Here is a 16,133-nt window from a genome sequence, read left to right as displayed (position 1 = left end):
TGAGGCTGAGCTGGACCTTGCACTCACAGAGGGATCAATTTTCTGGAGGTAAATTCCTCTGCTGCCAGAAACAAGGGACAGTTTCCAGATGACTGCTGCTCTCTCCTCTACAAAGCCCAGTTTTCCTCGTCTCATGACCATATGTCCTGGATTTTCTTGCCAAGACTCAGTTTCATGTAATTTTATTCTTTTCAGTAAAATGAATAAACCTCTAATTAAATCTGACATAATTGGTCCTCATTTATAAGACTATAAATATATATATACATTACACAAATAAATTCGCAGATCAGAAAAAAAAGATTCCCTTGTCAGATCAGACTTTCCAAATTTGGTTCAGAGATCACGGTCATCTAAGAGGTCAGGTGAAAGGCAGAACTACTCAGTGTTGCTAAAATGGGTAGGTAGAACTATTTAACAATGAACATATCAAATGGATACAGGCCAGTCCTGTCTGCAAAGACAGCATCAAGTTGTGTATGTATAAATACGTCTGCTTTTGGTCGATGTTCTTCTAAAAGTGGTTTTGTTAGCAGAGTACATTTTTACAGCTGGGGAGCCGCTCGTGGTTAAGATAATATTGGCAGATGGATTTAAGAGAAGCAGCAAGGCATGCCCAGCTACCATTGGAATCCTTTTCACAGATCTCGCTTTGCTTCCCACCTATTGCTTTCTTCTGCCAGTTTCATTTTTGTGGGCAAGACTGACCAGCTCTTGTTGGTCTGAGTTCCTCTTATGCTCTTATATCCTGGACAGCATGCCAGATACTTTTTGTTTCTTCTTCTTTAGATATGAACTGAACAGTTGATAAAAGTTGAATCATTGGTTCCAAGTTTCAGCTCTAATTCAATTTTAGTTCCTATCCTTCTTGGTGCTCTTAGAAACACTGAATAACTTTCCCTTTTGCTGGATTTTTTTTGGTGACTATGATCCCTGAACCCAAAATTGAAATTTGTGATCTGACAAGGGATGTATTTTTCTGATTTGTACATTTATTTATTTGAAATGTCTTATAAATGGGGACAAACTATGTCAGATTTAGTAATCAGTTTAATGAATCACTTTTCTTGTTGCTGCGTGTTGGGCAAGAAGCCCCTTCAATTCTTGGCTTTCGTAGGTCTCTGTTGAGGTGACCCTTAGCTGTTCACATGGCCCTGGGCCCTCTGCTGATGCTGGGCCACACCTGGGACAGAAATACCTGTGAGGCTGTCCATGGTCTTTTCTGCTGCAGTTTTTCCCTCACTGGCATTTGACCCCCTCCCAACCTGAGTGGGTCTACTAGGAATCAGAAAGTAAGCCCCCTTTCTCTTTTTTCTTCCATGCCAATGCCAAAAGAATCCTTCTCACATCTAAGGTGCAGGGATGAGATTCTGCCTGCAAATTTTTGCCCAAACTATTGTGGCTACACACCTAATCTTCTTCTCACTCTGGAATACAAAACCCAGAGAGGCTGACTCTCTACTGCTGTTTTCTGTGCTGCCAAAAAACTTTCCTTGAGGCAGCCAGCTGGCTGGATACTGGGACAACAATGAACCATAACATATCTTAGTATTTCAGAAGTACTGCACTGAATTGCTATGCCTGTGAGCTCTTTCTTCATATCTTCAAATTCCCCTTGTGTAATTTTTCACAAGTGTCTTCCCTCCCTCTGATACATATTCTGGAAACTAAGAACAGATCTGTAGCCCTGACTGAGGATTTCCTGAGGAATCTCCTTGCAAATAGAGTTTATTTACTGCTGACTGATATAAAACCTTCCAGACACCATTTCCTTCATTTTGGTTCCTTTTGCAGAACTTAAATTTTTGGAAGAAAATGTAAAAGATGAGTGTAAACTTCTATGGGTTGAATCATGTCCCTCCCAATTGTATGTTGAAATCCTAACCCCCAGTCCCTCAGAATGTGACCTTATTTGAAAATAGGGCTGTTGCAAATGTAATTAGTTGAGGTCAAATGGGAAGAGTGGGCCCCTAATTCAATATGATTGGTGTCCTTATAAGAATACGGCCATGTGAAGACAAGAGACACAGCAAGGACATCATATGAAGACAGAGAATTGGAGTGATGCATCTGTAAGTCGAGGGATGCCAAAGATTGCTGGCAAACCACCAGAAGCTGGGAAGAGGCAAGGAAGGAGTTCCCCCTACAGGTTTTAGAGGGAGCATGGCCTTGCTGACATTTTGTTTTCAGCTCGTGGATTCCAGGACGGTGAGAGAATAAAATTCTGTTGTTTTAAGATGACCGGTTGTGGTACTTTGTTATGACAGCCCTAGGAAACGAATACACAAACCACTGATTTAGAACTTGATTTTTTTGGAGTTTTTAAAAAAATCAAAGTACAACATACAACAGTAAAGTACATAAAGTAAAAGTACACAAATTTTAAATATATTGTTCAATTTTTTATATGTACATTTCAATAATTTCTTCCGTATCCCTGTGCAGCTGTCATCCAGGCCAATAGATAGAATATCTCCAGGACCCAAGAGGGCTCCCTTGGGCTGCATCCCAGTCAGTCATCTTCCATGACCTCAAGAGGTCACCACTATTTTGACTTCTCTCCCTCACTATGAGTTCTGCTTATTCTTGAACTTTACATAAACAGAATCATAAATATGTGCTCTTTTGTGCCTGGCTTCATCTGCTCAGCACAATGCCTATTGATTTATTCATGTTGTTGTGTGTGCCTGCACTGATTTCAGATTTAAGAATAATACAGTTCTCTATACTACTTCGGACAGAAATGAGCCCTTTCTTGCTTTTACAAGGTTTAGTTGCTTTCATGGATTGATTTAATTTTGCGACGCAGTTTAATGAACTGGAAATGACTGGAGTCATCAGCATAAGAAAGTTACGGTGACTGATTTTTTAAAAAATTTAATAGACATGTGTTTAACATCTGCCACTTGGTAGAATGAAATTAGAAATTGTAAATGAATTATGCAAGAAGAAATATGCTTGTAAACTGCATACATCACCAAAATGGCCCATGTGGAGATCTTGCTTAATTCTAGAAAAATTCAGGAGGAAAACAGAAACATTTGGTTCAGGAAGCATAGTAAATTCCCTTTGACCCAGCACTTACACTTCTAGGAATTTATCTTAAGGAAATAACTAGATGTGCAAAAAGGTTAACTACAAGGATGTCCTATTTATTATTGCTAATGGGGAGAGAAAAGAGAGCGAGAGCGAGGGAACTGGTGTGGGGAATAATCTAAATTCTTGGTAAATGAGGAGGATTGGTTAAATAAATTAAGGCACATCTGTAAGATAAAATCAATGTATTGTTTTGTTCTCATCTCTTCTCAAATTTAGTGCCTTTTCACTTACGTTCAGTGTACAATATTTTATGGTGCTTGATTAAAAGATACACACTACTACATATAAAATAGATAAACAACAAGGACCTACCGTATAGCACAGGGAACTATACTCAATATCTTGTAATAACCTATAATGGAAAAGAATCTGAAGAAGTATGTATAACTGAATCACTTTGTTGTACACCTGAAACTAACACATTGTAAATCAGCTATACTTCAATAAAAAAAATTACCTATGTGTTTTAGAAGAATATTTAATGATGTAAGCATGTTGCCCATATACGTTTATTGGTAAAGTTGTTACTAAACAATAAGCACAGGATGATTTCATTTTTATAATAACATTATGTAAATACAGAACAAAGACTAGGAGGCTAAATAACAACATATAAATTAATAGTAGTTACTTCTAAGTGATAGGATTATGGGTGATTTAAATTTTCTTCTTTGTGCTTTTGGTTTCCCAAACTTTTGATATTGTTTTGTTTTTGAATTTTTATTTGTTTACTTATTTATTTTTTGGCTGCACCACAGGGCATGCGGGATCTTAGTTACCCAACCAGGGATTGAACCCGTGCCTCCTGCATTGCAAGTGTGGAGTCTTAACCACGGGGCCACCAGGGAAGTCCCTTGGTATTATTTTTGAAATAAGAAAACTATTTCTTAAAGAAAAGAAAGAATAGGAATTAATCACCTGTTTTAAGGCTGTGTTCACTTTGCAGTAGATGATTTGATCCGAAAGCATGGTTTCTAATGAAGCTTTGGTTCATAAGAACATCCAACTGAGATTATTTTTAACATGGCTCACCTCTATTGTACATTGTTTCATACAAACAAAGCTTAACTTTCCTTTTTTTTTTATTATATGTTTTGGAATGTCTACAAATAACCCTACTTTTTAATTGCAAAAAATATGCAACATATATATTCAAGTCTAGTGTAACATATGAACCTCATGAGTGAAAACTACTTTTTATTTTAACTTGATGTAAAGAACTGGGTGGGAAGATCAACCTACATGACCCACCCCACTGCTGTGCCTGCTTCTGGAAAGAAGAGGCTGTCTCTGTCTTGGAACCTGGAATGAGTATACTTAGTTTTATTGCAGGGGAGGATGGATTGAAAGGGGAAGGGAATAGGAAGAGGGGGTTTTAGGCGTTTCAGCTTTGAATAGTTCAAAGCTGGACTCTAGACTACAATTTCAGATTGGGATTGAATGTGAAGAACTGAGACTACCAGCTACTGTCGAAGCTCAGGGGTCTGGGGCAGAAGGCTGGGGGTAAGGGGTATATGGACAAATGACCATGCGGGTACTTCTCGATTTGAAATCTGAGGCTGTGCCTTTGCACTCTGTCATCTCTAATGTCTCTTCTTTTGGTATCCTTTAAAAATATTTTGTACATCTCTCTTGTCTCTTAGAGATGAAAGCAGATGTCTGGTTTGGTAAGATTCTTTTTCACCATCTGGTGTTCACTACAGTCCTATGAAATTTATTGGTTTTGTTCTCATCTGTCCTCAAACTTAGTGTATTTCCACTTAAGGTCAACAGTTTATTCAAGTTGCAAACAGAAGAAAAATATTCTATCTTCAGTCTTTCTCTTGTGTCCATTAAAAACTCAGATTTGCTACAAGCCTATCTATGGAAAATTTATTTATGAATAAATAAATTTATTCTTCCCATTTAATTTCTTCATCAAACACTACTGTTCTTCATATCAGGACTAAGAAAGCAGTCCTTTGCTCCCCATTCCCAGTCTATTTTGTTTGTTTTCTGCTGTTGTAAACTTTCTTCCTCCCAGTGGACATGCTGTTTCTCATCCATTTCCTTCAGAGTCAGAGGTGGGGCCTATGTATTGAGACTGGACCACAAGACATGGGCACAAGGCTCTATTATAATGAGCGGCCAGAAGACAAACACACATGCATTTAGATGTGCTTTCATCCACCAGAATTCTCAAGAACCACAAGGTGGTCACCACCGTGTCTGTGCGTGACTGGGAGTCCAAGGATGGCTGACCCTGCTGTTTGATGACTGCAGGTCTCTTTTCTCTTGGTGTCAGTTTCATTGGCTGTACTGATAATTACTAGTGAGTTGGGGACTCAGTCTTAGGGGTCCTTCCTCTGCAATCCTGCTCTTATAAAGTGCTTGTGGCAAAGAACGCTCTATATGCTATTGTAAGACATTCTCCGTGGGTTTTAGTTATTTAGAATTCAGACAAGGAAATGTGCTTGACCTGCTGTAATCTTTTTCTCTGTGAATTGCATTTTTTTTTATGTTTTTACCATTGATGTCTGCTTTTGTAATCTTATCTCTTCTTTTTCCAATTGATTTTCCAGTGAATGTGACCAAGTTTTTGGTCATTTTCATGGTTGACGGTTGCCAGCTTTAGCAAATAAAAATATAGTACATCCAGTTAAATTAGAATTCCAGATAAACAACAAATAACTTTTAGTATATACCATGCAATATTTGTACTAAAAATTATTTTTTGAATATATATATATGTATATATATATATAAAATCTGAAATTCAAATTTACCTGGGCATTTTGTAGTTTATCTGGCAACTCTATTTCCATTTGACTTCAGAGCCTGTCCCTACTTAATTAACACCTCAAAAAAAACCACTCAGAAGAGCAAGCCCAATCAGCTGTTTTTTTCCCGCTTTCTGATTACAAGTTATTGGCACAGAAAGGTAAAACTTCTGATGGAAGTGAGTCTTCTGGGATTATCTTTGGAATTTGCAATGTTCTGCCTACCCTCTGAGACTTTGTACATGATGCTCTTTATGTCTGGAGTTGTGCCTTCCTTGTCCCACCTCCCAGTACTCTCTCTCTGTGCCTTGGCTCTTGCTTTGCCTTGCCTGACCAGCTCCTACTCCTTCTTTTAGCTTCCATTCTGAGGCCATTTCTTTCCTCTGAGAACCATTCCTTGACTACACACATATGGGAGGAAGCGCCTGTCCTTTGCTTGCTCACAGCATCCTCAACTTCCCCACCAGAGAACCTGCTTATGGCATTTGGTCTATGAGGAGAAGACTGTACCTGTCCAGGCCATCGTTGTATCCTCAACAGTGCCTAACTGTTGAGTGAATGAATGAATGAATACATCTGGAGGACTGGGGTGGGGAGGGGTGAATAGGTAAACTGAAGAGTCTCCAATAAAAAATTTCATAGGAGAAAATGAAGACAAAAATGCTTGATTCTGGGAGAATGGCACAAAGCCAGAGAGGAGGGATGATCTTACACAGAGCAAATGCCTTTCATCCATATAATTCTCCAGCTCAGACTCCACGGAGTCACACTTAAGTTCTAAGATAAGGTGACTCCAAGAAAGAGTCAAAAGAGAAACCTCCATGGGTATAGACTGTGTCAGTCAGCATCGGCTGTGTAATAGCAACCACTCCAGGCATAAAGGTGGTGATGGTGTAGCTCACAACTCTGGAGTCCTCCAAAACAGACACTTTCACTTTATTTAGTTAATTTATTTTTTATTGGGGTATAGTTGTTTTACAATGTTGTGTTAGTTTCTACTGCGCAGCAAAGTAGAGTTCCCTGTGCTATACAGCAGGTTCTCATTAGTTATCTATTTCATATGTATTAGTGTATATATGTCAATCCCAGTCTCCCAGTTCATCCCATCCCCGCTTTCCCCCCTTGGTGTCCTTACGTTTGTTCTCTACGTCTGAGACGCTTTCACTTTAGTGAGCTTGGGCAGGACAGAGGAAAAGGGCAGACGTCCATAGCAAATACAAGCCTTAGTTCCTGTAGCCCCTTAAGACTCCCAGAATTCTTTGAGAGTTATTTTGAGGGGACCAGAGTTTTGGCAGAGTAGATGGAGAACAAAATCAACAACTCCTGTTTATAACATATGTGACCCTATTTTTACCCCCAGTTGGTGTGGCCTGGGAGATATCGACTGTGTTCATATTTTTAGCTTCTTTGTTTAGAATAACTTATAAATAAAGATGATGGCTAATTCTTCCACATGCACTCTGCAGGGTCATTTATAGTTTCTCTCTGCAATTAAATTGCAGGTTCTGAAAAGAGTGGAGAATTTAATGAGGCAGATGAAAATCTGATAAATTGGCCTTGTCCTCCCTTGGAGCAGGGTTATGACTATATGTCACATAAGGGTGTTATTTACTAGTATTTTTAGGAGAAGTGATTTGCTTCTTATAATAGAAGACCTTTCAGATAATTATCTATGCTTGCTTCTTATTAAAATAACCTATAGTTGCACAAAATAGGAAAATTATGACCCCTTTTCCTGCTGTGAATTTAGATAAAAATGAGTGAATAGAGGACAAGATTGCATGATCAACACATTCTAATGTCACTTGGAATGGTGTGTTTTCTCTCTTTATTATAATAATGCAATGCCAACAGTTACATCTTCCTACTGAGGCAGTAAACAGAAGGAGAAACAATGTTGTTTACAACAAAATTCTTTATATTTGCTTTTGGCTATAATTGAAAGGGAAATAGTTCTAATAGGTGGGCAGAGAGGGTTAAAATCCCCATGGTGAGAGGAGTTAGTCAGCATCTCACTTTCCTCCCAAATCTGTTTGCAAATATGAATTTACATAGAGATTGTGGGCCTTTTGGAAAAAGAGGCTGGAACACTGACCCACTCCCCACCTCCCCAGGTTCTCTTGACCTGGGCCATACATCATAGCCTCCTGGTGACTAATCCACTGATCCTAGACCATTCCCAGCCAATCAAACCAGAATCTCTAGGATGGGCAGGCATCACCTTTTAAATAAAATTTTCTAGGTGATTCTAACGTGCACCCAGGTTGAGAACCACTATTCTAGAATGTACAAAATTATTTGTAGACCTGGAGTGTTGACAATAGGGATCAGACTTCAGGAAAGACTGTAGGTCCCTGAGAGACGATTCACTGTGAAGGCCTGAAGGCCCAGCAAGGTGGTGGCTGGTGGCATTCGTGCCTGTCAGCCGTATGGCCAGCTCTGTGCGTGTGTGTGCTATACCCACAGACAGAGCAAGAGGGCCCTGCATATCATAAACATTGACACACCATGAGGCCAAAGCTTTTTTCCCAGTGTCTTAGAAAAGTTTTTTTTTTTTTTATACTTGGTAACCTATTGAATGAATGGAAATTATGGAAAAGGAAATAATGAGACAAACCAAGCCCTTCAAATGCATGCATGTGTGCGTGTGTGCGTGTGTGTGTGCATGTGTGTATGACACACAGAGAGAGAGAGTGAGAGTGAGAGAAGGAGAGGGAGGGAAAGAGGGAGAAATTGTGAGAGTCTTTTGAGACTCAGTTTTTCTGGGAAATCATGCGGACCAAGTATAAAATAGAAGAGAGGGAAAACTCTCACTGTGGCAGTTCTGTAGCTCCAGTGGCTGTGACCCGTGGTGGGGAGGATAGCGGAAGAGGGTTAATAAATTGTGGCGTCCTCTCTATGGGAATCATGGTGGCTGGGTGTGAAATCTTTGCTCAGCTAGTCTTGGTGGTAAATTCAAGAGTTGTTTCATCAGGATCTAGTGGCCATTCCCCTTTGGATTCTGGGATAATTTAGGGGAGGCAATGACTTCTTGGCTTGGAGAATCCCTAAGATTTTTTTGATCACGTAGATTCCACTATTCCATGGGAGGCAGGCAATGTCCTGGCCCAAGTCTGACTCAGAGAGGGGAACTTCCATGAAGACTTTGTCTTGATAATGTAACTTCCCAGTTCCACCCACTTAGTCCCATTATAACTCATATTGTATTAACAAGAGAGGCCAGAGGAGGAAGTGTCTTGTGTGTACCTTGTCCTAACAGCATCTTTGACAGTTGGTCCATAACTGCATTCAAGGTTCTTCCCTGCAGCAAGTTAGCTTTCCTACATTTTGCAAGGAGTTGGGTCATGGGTTCTTACCTGAGACTCCTGAAAATAGGTACATAAGAAGATATGATGATAGCAGAGTTTATCTAAAGCCATTGCCTGGGAACAAAGAAGGAAGAAAAGAAAGACAATTTGCAAATATCCATTCAAGGCCATTCCTCTCTGAGAAAATGTTTCCTTCATGCTTGGATCACAAAGGAAGATTGGAAGATTTTTCCTGAGGTCTGTTTCATTCATTTTATTTTACTATTAGTCTTCTCTTTGATTAATATCAAGCTCAGCAACCTCAGACCTCTGCAACCTAAATGCATCAAAGATCTTTGATATCACTATTACTATAATTCTGTAGGGATTATAGCTTTGCTCTGGTAACCTTTCATAGATCCCCTTTTTATTTCACAAAACAACGACAAGGTGACAGTAATAGCTTTTCGGGTGGAATTTTAACCCTGAGCAGCACAACGGGGGAATGACCTGGGCTCTCATTCATTCCATTCTAACTGGGTTATAGCAGTTAAGCCTGTGAGGTGTAGAATCTGGGGAGGAGTCTGCAGCAAGGTCACTGAGATTTGGTTTTTAATATCGGTGGTGCTACAGCTGTGAGGCCCATTATCTTGGTTTATCTGACGCTATGCAGTAATTAAATATGTCTTCGTGCTTGATAAGTTTAAGGTTACATAAGTGCATCATAAGAATCTGCATTCATGGAACTTTCATTTGGGGAAGCAAGACATAGAACCTTAAGCAGTACGAGAAGAGTGTATATAATATATATTGCGATGAACAGTTAAGAGCATAAGTGGGTAGGAAGAGCTGGAGAAAATTGCTTGGAATAAGTAGGACTGAGAGAGGTTCCGAAGGCTAGGAAGGATAAGTGGAAAGGTGAAAGGTATGACATTTGGGGTGACGGAATAGTTAAGCAAAGGTGTGGAGGTGGGAAACAGGTTGATGTATTTCATGAACAATGAGGAGACTGTTAGCTAGAGTATTCTTCTCTAGGGCTGCTGTAACAAAGTACTACAAACTTGGTGGTTTAAAACTATAGAAATGTATTCTCTCACAGAGGCTAGAAGTTTAAAATCAAGGTGTTGCACAGTCTCACTAGAGCTGAGGCTCAGCATGCGGCTTCACATGGAGCCCTATAATATTTAGATTCATTTAATGTTTCAGCATTTTTCTTGGGAATAACTAGAAATAACAAACATTTTTGAGAACTAGTGTTTTCTTGAAAGTACCACCAAAACCTAAGTGCATCTTTCTCAAGATTAAATTTCATATTATTGCAACAATGGAGCAATACAAAGGGTACTTTTTATTATGAAAAATATTTGTCCATAAATTGTGCCATCTTGTTGTTTAATATTATCATTAAAGAGCAGACAGGTTTTGCACAAAAAAGGAAACCATCAACAAAATGAAAAGGCAACTTACCAAATGAGAGAAGATATTTGAAAATCATATACCTGATAAGGGGTTAATATCCAAAATATATAAAGAACTCATACAACTCAATAGCAAAAAACCAATCTGACTAAAAAATGGGCAGAGGATGTGAATGCACATTTTTCCAAAGAAGACATACAAAGGGACAACAGGTACATGAAAAGGTGCTTAACATCACTCACCATCAGGGAAATGCAAATCAAAACCACAATGAGATATCACCTCACACCTGTCAGAATGGCTATTATCAAAAAGACAACAAATAACACGTATTGGTGAGAAGATGACTAAAAGGGAATCCTTGTGCACTGTTGGTAGGAATGTAAATTGGTGTAGCCAATATGGAAAATAATATGGAGGTTCCTCAAAAAATCTAAAATGGAACTACAGTATGATCCAGCAATTTCACTTCTGGGTATTTATCTGATGAAAACGAAACACCAGCTTGAAAAGATATATGTGCACCCTTATGTTCATGGTAGCATTATTTATAATAGCCAAGACATGGAAACAACTGTGTCCATCAGTGGATGAATGGATAAAGAAAATGTGATTTATATATTATTCAACCATAAATAGGAATGAAATCTTGCCATTTGTGACAACACAAATGGACCTTAAGGGCATTATAAGTGAAATAAGTCAGACAGAAGAAAGCAAATACCATATAATTTCACTTTTATGTAGAATCTAAAAAAAATGTATAACTGAACTCATAGATACAGAGAATGGATTGGTGGGTGGAAGAAGCAGGGTGGTGGAGGGTGGGTGAAATGAATGAAGATGGTCAAAAGGTACAGAATTCCAGTTATAAAATAAATAAGTCCTGGCAATGTATAGCATGGTGACTATAGTTAGTAATACTATACTGTATATTTGAAAATTGCTAAGAGAGTAGATCTTAAGTTCTCATCACAAGAAAACAATTTTTTTGTAACTATGTGTGGTGATAGATATTAATTAGACATTGTGGTGATCATTTAGCAATATATAAAAATACTGAATCATTATGGTACACATGAAACTAATATAATGTTATATGTCTGTTATAACTCAAAAAAAGAAGGAAATGAATAGCTAAAAGTACACTGGAGAAGTATTTTAGCAGGAGCGACTGCAGTAGCCATTCATGGTTACTTCTGCCCATTTCCTTTCTTGAGGTAAGGAGAATTTATAAGCTGTTAACTTTGTATGCTCTGCATAAACTGTTATAAAATTTTCAGATGTGAATTTAGCTTATTTTTTTACCTACCAAAGATTCCAAAGAGAGTGGAGAAATTAACCAGAAAAGTTTATTTCAAAAGCAACTTTTATTAAAATGTCATTAGCACTAGTTCAGGATATAAAGTTAATAACTTCTTTAATAAAGCTATTCATCATTTATAGATCCCCAACATATTTACCTGAGTAAACAACTCTGTTTTCCCTTCAGTTTCACTTAGTCAGTGTTAGGGGCAAGCATAGATTTTTTTCCTCTGGCTTGTGTTTATAAAATAACTCCTTTCAATCTGTTTTATGTGAAAGGAGATCTCCTTTCGGGGTGGTTCTAATGCACCACCCCAAAATGTGCATTTACACATATGAAAAGAAGTAAAAATATATTACAGAGCCTTTATTCTTATATATTAACTATGTGAAATTTAATTTTCTACCCATCAAAATATTTTCCCCTTTAATTAATTATCAATTAAACTCTCTTGTTCTTCTTGTACTATACACCTGAATTACCTTCCTACCTGCTATAAAATTCTATGAAACTTTTCATGAGGTGTTAGGAAAACATTATTCTGGATCCAGACCTCCAAAAGCTTTTTAAAAAAGCAATTTATCATCAAAATTAAAAAAAACAAAAAACACTTTTGTGCTTCAAAGGACACTATCAAGAAGATAAAAAGACAATTCAAAAAGGGAAAAAATATTTGCAAATCATATATCTGATAAGGGACATGTATCTAAAATATAAAGAGCTCTTATACTCAATAAAAAAGAGGCAAATAATCCAATTAAAAATGGATGAATAGTTCAAATAGACATTTCTCTGAAGAAGATATACAAATGACCAATAAGCACAAGAAAAGGTGATCATTTGGGAAATACAAATCAAAAATCACGAGATGCCACTTCACACCCACTAGGGTGGATGGTTATAATAAAAAAGACAGACAATAAGTGTTGGTGAGGATTTGGAGAAATTGCACCCTCGTATATTGCTTATGGGATTGTAAAATGGTGCAGCCATTTGGGAAATCGGATTGGCAGTTCCTTGAGTGGTTAAACATGGAGTTGCCATATAAACTAGCAATTCCTCTCCTAGGTACATACTCAAGAGAATTGAAACACGTGGCCACAAAAAACTTGTACACAGGGCTTCCCTGGTGGCGCAGTGGTTGAGAATCTGCCTGCTAATGCAGGGGACACAGGTTCGAGCCCTTGTCTGGGAAGATCACGCATGCCGTGAGCAACTGGGCCCGTGAGCCACAACTGATGAGCCTGTGCGTCTGGAGCCTGTGCTCCGCAACAGGAGAGGCTGCGACAGTGAGAGGTCTGCGCACCGTGATGAAGAGTGGCCTCCGCTTGTCACAAGTAGAGAAAGCCCTTGCACAGAAACCAAGACCCAACACAGACGAAAATAAAAATAAGTAAAAGAAGGCTCAACATTTAAAAAAAAAACAAACTTGCACACAAATGTTCATAACAGCATTATTCATAATAGTCAAAAAGTGGAAATAACCTAAATGCTTGTCAACTAATGAATGAATCAATGAAATGTAGTATTGTTTGTACAATGGTATATTATTGGGTCATGTTATGGACTGAATGTTTCTGTCTCCCCTACTGCCCCCCACACTCAAATATTGAAGCCATTACCCCCAATGTGATGATATGAAGAGAAGAGGTCTTTGGAAGGTAATTAGGTTTACATGGGCTCATGAGAGTGGAGCCCACATAATAGGATTGGTAGCCTTATAAGGAAAGGAAAAGACATTAAAGAATCCAGTGAGAAGTTGGCCATCTGCAAGTCAGCAAGAAGGCCCTCACCAAGAACCAAATCTCCAATCTGCTAGCCCCTTTTTCATGGACTTCACAGGCTTCAGAACGATGAGAAATAAATGTTGTTTAAGTCACCCAGTCTATGGTGTTTTGTTATAGCTGCCTGAAATGACTAAGGTCGTGAAAAATGAAGTGCTGATACATGCTACACGTGGATAAACCTTGTTAAGTGAGAGAAGCCAGACACAAAGCCCACCAAAAAAATAAAGTAAAAAAGAAAGAGAGAGAAAAAAAAAGAACAAAGAAGGAACAGGTGCATTAGAACCACCCCAAAATCAGCTGATAGAGATTTAATTGGCATTGCCAGTGATTTCTGTCGTAGGAGAGGGGTTAGAAGAGCAGTCAAAGTAGACAACTGTTTGCATCTGCAACACCACTTTGTGTCTGCTTCTCACAGGTTGGGTCAGTGGCAAATGCTTAGACATGTGAACCAGGAAGAAATTTCAATAAACAGAGGCTGAAACTGGTGTGGTAATACCTGAATGTTGTGAGCATTTCTTTTTTTTTTTTTTTTTAAAAAAAAAAAGATCCAACAGGCTGTTTTTATTTAAAAAAAAAAATTTTTTTTTTTATCAAGAAAAAGAGTCCAAGGAATTAAACTTAATCCAATAGACAGTTGGTCCTTGAACAATGTGGGGTTAGGGGTGTGGACCCTCCACTCAGTGAAAAATGTGTGTATAAGTTATAGTCAGCCCTTCATAGTTCCTCCGTATACGTGGTTTCTCCATATACGTGGTTGCACATCTATGGATTAAATCAACCACAGATTGTGTAGAACTGTAGTATTTACTATCGAAAAAAAATCCACATATAAGTGGACCTGCACAGTTCAAACCCTTGTTGTTCAAGGGTCAACTGTACTAGCTTCTTAGTTCTAAAACACTTGCAGCAAAAACCAATTTTCTTTTAGTGTGGAGGGCAGCATTTCCTAATTACTGGAATTCCTTGGCCCATGAATGAGTAAGGGCAAGTGTCATGAGGCCTCTTAAAGTTAAAAAAATTTTTTAATTCTTTTATTATGGTAACATATAGCATGAAATCTACCATTTTAGCCATTTTTAAGTGTACAGATCAGTGGCATTAAATACATTCACATTGTTGTGTATGAAGCTACTTTTTGAAATGTACTTTTTACTTGGTCATTTTTTTCCTTCAAAATATGAGTGACCCTCAAAGTCTCTGCACATCCAGTTAAGTGAGGTCAGTATCCTTGTAGAGAGAAATCTGACACCAATAAGATAATGCTGAATTACTTCATTTACTACTTGTTAGGTAGGTTAATTCTAGATTAGCAAATTCTGGATGAAAAAAGATTTTAGGTTCCAAGGATCTGTCGTAACCAATGTCAATGGAAAATTCTTTCTTTGAGATTGCCTTGATTCTAGTATACTGTTTAATCTAGTTGGCCCCTCTGTGTCATACTTGTTAAATTCTTTTACTAAATCTGGGCAGACATAACTGTAGCACTCCTTTACTTCCATTGCTGTTTCCAGGGATTGCCCTAGAGGAATTCCTACTTCTTGGCCTCTCAGCAGTTGCTGAATGAAATACAGTACAGCTCACCTTGTGACTGGAATGTGCTTACCTCAGCTGCCAATCACATGTCCTGTAGCCACAGAAAGGACAGGAGTGACAGCATCTTAATACCAGTCACTATCAGTTTTCCTACATGTCTTGTTGCTCAGGATGCTGTTAATGCAAGCACAGCCTGCATGGCTATGTACAAGCCTGGAATATTGAAGTACTCAAACCATATTTCAGTAGTATATTCTATTTTCAGGAGCATTTAGTGGAGATTTAATCAAAAGAAAGTAATGACATTCAGGTTGTGCTTTGAGTATTGAGAGAACATTTGCTCTATAAACCTTTCCATTAGGTGACAGCCTTAAACTATACCATGATAGACTGACCACTTTATGGTACCTGTGGCTTTTTCTATTACTTCTTTTTCACCTCTAATTTTGTTTATTTGGCCTCTCTTTTTTTCTTAGTGAGTCTGGCTGAAGGTTTATCAATTTTGTTTATATTTTCAAAAAAACCAGCTCTTAGGTTCATTAATCTTTCTATTGTGTTTTTTTTTTTTTCTTTTTTGGTCTCTAGTTATTTCTGCTCTGATCTTTATTATTTCCTTCCTTCTGTAAACTTCGGGCTTTTTCTAAGTCTGTCAGATGGAAAGTTAGGTTGTTTATTTGAGATTTATCTTGTTTCTTGTGGTAGGCCTGTATCACTATAAACTTTCCTCCTAGAACTGCTTTTGCTGTGTCCTATAGATTTTAGAAAGTTGCATTTCTATTTTCATTCATCTCAAGGTATTTTTTGATTTCATCTTTCATTTCTTTGTCGATTCACTCTTTTCTTAGTAAGATGTTGTTAGTCTCTACATGTCTGTGTTTCCTCCATTTTTCTTCCTGTAATTGATTTCTAGTTTCATACTGTTGTGGTTGGAAAAGTTGTTTAA

The 16,133-nt window shown here is 38.0% G+C and overlaps 1 pseudogene; it reads right to left on the bottom strand.

The window, feature by feature from the left end:
• Positions 1–14,929: 14,929 nt before the first annotated feature.
• On the bottom strand, positions 14,930–15,548 carry LOC132424383 (actin-related protein 3 pseudogene; annotated as a pseudogene).
• Between the last annotated feature and the right edge of the window lie 585 nt (positions 15,549–16,133).

Source organism: Delphinus delphis, chromosome 4 (assembly GCF_949987515.2).
Source record: "Delphinus delphis chromosome 4, mDelDel1.2, whole genome shotgun sequence".
NCBI lineage: Eukaryota > Metazoa > Chordata > Mammalia > Artiodactyla > Delphinidae > Delphinus > Delphinus delphis.
The sequence above is the reverse complement of the archived record's forward strand: the minus strand, read 5'-3'. Positions and strand labels throughout refer to the sequence as shown.